The sequence below is a fragment of the Lagopus leucura genome, unplaced genomic scaffold, assembly GCF_019238085.1.
Source record: "Lagopus leucura isolate 7727_CA_CO unplaced genomic scaffold, USGS_WTPT01 Super-Scaffold_100091, whole genome shotgun sequence".
In the NCBI taxonomy this organism is placed as follows: domain Eukaryota; kingdom Metazoa; phylum Chordata; class Aves; order Galliformes; family Phasianidae; genus Lagopus; species Lagopus leucura.
In genome coordinates, this window is record NW_024962320.1 from 395,711 (window position 1) to 400,304 (window position 4,594).

A 4,594-nucleotide genomic window follows, 5' to 3' on the forward strand; every position below is an offset into this window, starting at 1 on the left:
ATCCATCCATCCATCCATCCATCCATCCATCCATCCATCCATCCATCCATCCATCCCTCCGTCTGTCCGTCCATCCATCCATCCATCCATCCATCCATCCATCCATCCATCCATTCATCCATCTCTCTGTCTATCTATCTATCCCTCTATCTGTCTATCTATCTGTCTGTCTATCTATCTATCTGTTTATCTATCTATCTTTCTATTGAGGCTCGCACTGTTCTACCCCTACCCTGGGTGCAGTGTGTGACCCATGCTTCTGAGGTGTGGTCTGCAGTGTTTAGAAGGGGAAGCAGAGGAAGGAGGAGATCAGAGCTCTGACATGCAGCAAAAAGAAATGCTTATCTCTCGGCATCTTCTGGTATCTGAAAGCCACACAGTAACTCACACAGTGTACCTTGTCCAGAAGGTAAAACAAACAGCCCTGTGGGGGCACAGCCCTTATCTAAACCTGAAGGGGAGGTGGATTTGATCTGAAGGCAACCATTCAGGTATGAGACCTGAATTACCCCCTTGGTACAGCCTCAGAACTGTCAGAGAACTTCAATCTGATGAAAACTTAAATGTTCCCCTCTCTTTGCCTCGGCTACAGCCTCCAGTGACAGGAACAACTCACACACTAAATCATTTTCACTCTCAAACCCATTAGCTTCTCCTATATGCTTGAGAGCTATGGACAACTTATCTTTTCCAACAGAGGGGAAAGGAGATATCAGAAGAGAAAGTGTCTGTTCATGTTGGCTCAGTGAGTAGCAGAGATAGGAAAAAAATTATCTTCTGTGTCACGTTTTCCTCCCTGAGAAAGTAGAAGCAAAGTTTTGATGTTCTTTCTATTTGCAAACCACTACATCTGTAGGTCTCACGGTGCACTGGCTCTGCAAACGAGGACAGCCTCTCTTCTTCTCCATCCCCAGCGCAGATGCATCCAGCTCTACCATCTCTCTTCACCCACTGACAGCAGCCCAAATACCGAAACCTGCTGATCTCAGAGTGTTTGAGCAAGGGCTGAGTCACTGATGAGATAAAGTCAGGCTGAAGTGAGCAACAGAATGAGTTCAGTACTCTGTGGCTGATTGTGTTCTCCACAAATTTCCTCAAATTCTCTTCTCTTGCTGACCACTCCTCATCTCAATTTCCCCTATTCTCCTTGTCGTATTTTTACTCTTTACTTTGCATTATTCTTTAAAACTCTTTCTAATTCTCACGTTCTCCATCTGAAGGGCGGAACATCTCCTAACTTCAACACCCACACTGATAACGGGGGGACATGATAAACCATTGATGCTCACATCTGATCAACACCATCTAACAATCTATCACACTGCCGGTGCAGATCTATTGCATTGCAACATATCTTATCACCAGTACACGAATATCTATCAATTGCACTGAGATCACCAGCGTGCACTCACCTTTCTATCTCCTTTGGCTATCTAGGCACTTTCATTTTGTTCAGCATCTTGATAACTATGTGACTAACAGCAGAGAAGCTGAACAAGCCATGATGCTCCAGCAGAATGCCATCACACCCATCTATAAATATACAGCAGACCAGAAGTAGCCAAGCGTTATTGTGGTCTTTTACTATCAACCCCATTGCACGTGAAGAAAAAAGGAGGCAAGCTGAAAAACTAGATGTAAAATAGATGTTATTCATGGAGAAGAGGAATGCAGGTTGTCTGCGTTAGGTATTAACAATGCATTTCCCCAGCAAACCAACTCAAAATTTCTCCCAAACACTTGTTCAGAGAACACTTTAGAGACTTGTTCTCTCTAAACTTGTTCAGAGCATGGTTGTGCTCTTCCTAATATTTGTAGGTGTGGACACAGCTGCAGACTTTAATGTAATGTCACAGGTGTGAATGCCAAGGTTGTGAGCAGGAAGGGTAAAATGGGGAAGGAAAACCGATAATGTATTTTCAGAACTTGCTCCTGGTGCTGGAAGTCATCTTACTAACAGAAATAGATGGATACCACTTTGTGGTGCATAAAGGGGTGTTCAAGGAAAGGCTGGATGTTGTATTGAGGGACATGGTTTAGTGGGAGCTATTGGGAATAGGTGAACGGTTGGACTGGATGATCTTTTAGGTCTTTTCCAACCTTGGTGATTCTATGATTCTAAAGTGTGAGCTCCTGACAATACATCTGAACTGAAAGGCAAAATAAGGCATGACTATTTTCAGTGGGATAAAAAAAATGCAAAAAATTATACAAAAAAAAAAAAAAAAAATCAAAAGAAATCAAAAGGAATCCAAAGAGACTTTTAGAATCAAAATTCCAACCCCAGAGGTGAGGGAGCACATGCTTACAGAGCTGCCCCATGCAGGGAACATGGCAAGAGCCAACACTGAGCTGGTGTCTTGGCATCCAGAAGCCTGCTGGCTGGGAAATCTTGTAGCCAGAGTGCCAAAAGGCCAATGATTCGTAGGCAGTCGGGTGAGCTGGCAGCAGGCAAGGCAAGCTCGCCCGTCAGACAGCCTGGCCAAGGCTTGATTATTTCCACTGAAAGCTTTGACGGAATCGAAACCTTTCCACGGAACATTTCGATTCAGTCTAATCAGCATTTTCGGATGGAAAAGTCTTCTGAAGGAAAATTTCCTTCCAACTCATTTACTCCCGGGGCGAATGAGTGTGGTGTGGGTGTAAGGCATGGTCATGTCAGAGAGGTGGCAGTTGCCACATCCTTTGGCATGGTGTAAATAGGGATGTGGTGTAACAGGCAGGCAAGAATCAGCTCCCTCCCCAGTATCAACATACCATGCCATCCTCAGCAAACACCAGAAATTGATTTTGGCTATGATTTGGTGCATTTTGGGAAATAGGCTGGAATGACATGCAGTCAAGAACCCTGGACCTAGAATGAATAGGAAATCCTGTCTAGGCATGGCAAACTGTGCGGCCATTTATCTGCATCTCTTTGGCTGTCTTTATGCCTTTTTTGTTCCCCACAGCAGTGCTTTCCAGAAATACGCAACCTAATACTTTGTGAATTTGCCTCAGCCTTTTGCAGTTTGCACATATTATGCTCTAAGTGAGTCTTATTGAAAGCAGTGATTTTATTTGCAAGCAAGAAGCACAGCAAGAACATATGTGGGAAGTGACAGCAAGGGCAGGTCCTAAGGCTCCAATGGGAAAGACCCACAAACAAAGTGACTTAACCAATGGTTTAAAAGGACCAAGTATGTGGTCTTTGGTGATCAACTTTGATGCCAGGTTTAAGTCTAAGATCTCCATCAGTGCAACTGTTTGCATATGCCACAGTTTTCACCAACCCACATCCAAATGTGTGTACAAATACACACACAGACATAAATAAGGATATTTTGGTCCTTCTTCTGTGCAGGTGTTGGAATCACATGGATGCTATACTAAGATGGACAGTGTTGGGTTCTTTTGTGTGTGAGCCTGTGCAAACCTCACCTTCACAAAAGGAACTCAATATTTTTATGACAGTAAATAGGGAAATGCCCCAAAACACTGTCTTGCTCTAGCCACTTTCACATAACATTGAACTAGATATTCCAAAATGTTAACAAATAAAAAGGTATGGAAAAAGTCTGCAATGGTTAATAAGAGATGTGATAACATAAGTGGAAAAGGAGAAAGAATTCTGTTTCTCGTGTTTGTGTATCAACTGACACAAAGCAGAATGAGGGTGGAAAAAGCATTCTATGGACTGTAGAGTGGTTAAAAACCAAACACAAGAAGATAGATACTGGATTGTGCCAGTACTTCATCTAGTCCAGCATCCATTTATACATCAATTACCTTTCCTGACTTTAGCATACCGCAGTCTCCCATCCTTGTCACTCCTTCCCTTGTGGGTTTTGACCTTGTTTCTCTGTATACTGGCAATAGAACAAGTGCAGGCCATGGATGTGGATGGAGAAAGCCAGCTTGACAAGATGGAAATGGGAGCTCACATCAATGGAGAATAACACACACATTTCACCCTCCATCACTGGGATCAGGGGATGCCTTAGTACAGATGCAGACTAAGAAGACCCACGTAAGGGAAAACAGATTTCAGAGGTAGAGCTTAAATGATGAGGGAATTAAGTGATGGGAACTTGTGGAGATCATTCTTCCCACCAAGTCCATGGAAGGAGGATGTAAATGTTCCTTGTGAGCAGTTTCCAAAGGATGATATGACTTACAGTCAGGACAAATAATTACCTACATTTTCTTTTTCTGCACTTTGTTATTGACCCTTTGAGTTGCAGAATAACCCCTCTGTGGAACTTGGTGCAGAAATAATCAGGCACGTTTATGCCCAGGCATATCTAGATAGGTTTCTGTGTGTGTAAGTGTATATAAATGAATTCAAGGTGCAGAACTCTGCATGCACACAATAACGCAGGCTGTACATTTGTTTGTTTGCAAACTGTCTACCCGAAGTGGAAGCCTCCTTCCACTTCAAACTCATCTCAACTACAGTGAGCATGAACTACACTCTCCCTGGTGTCCACGATTTAATTTTTATGAGAAAACCTATTTGTTTCCCTTTCCCTTTCCCTTTCCCTTTCCCTTTCCCTTTCCCTATCCCTTTCCCTTTCCCTTTCCCTTTCCCTTTCCCTTTCCCTTTCCCTTTCCC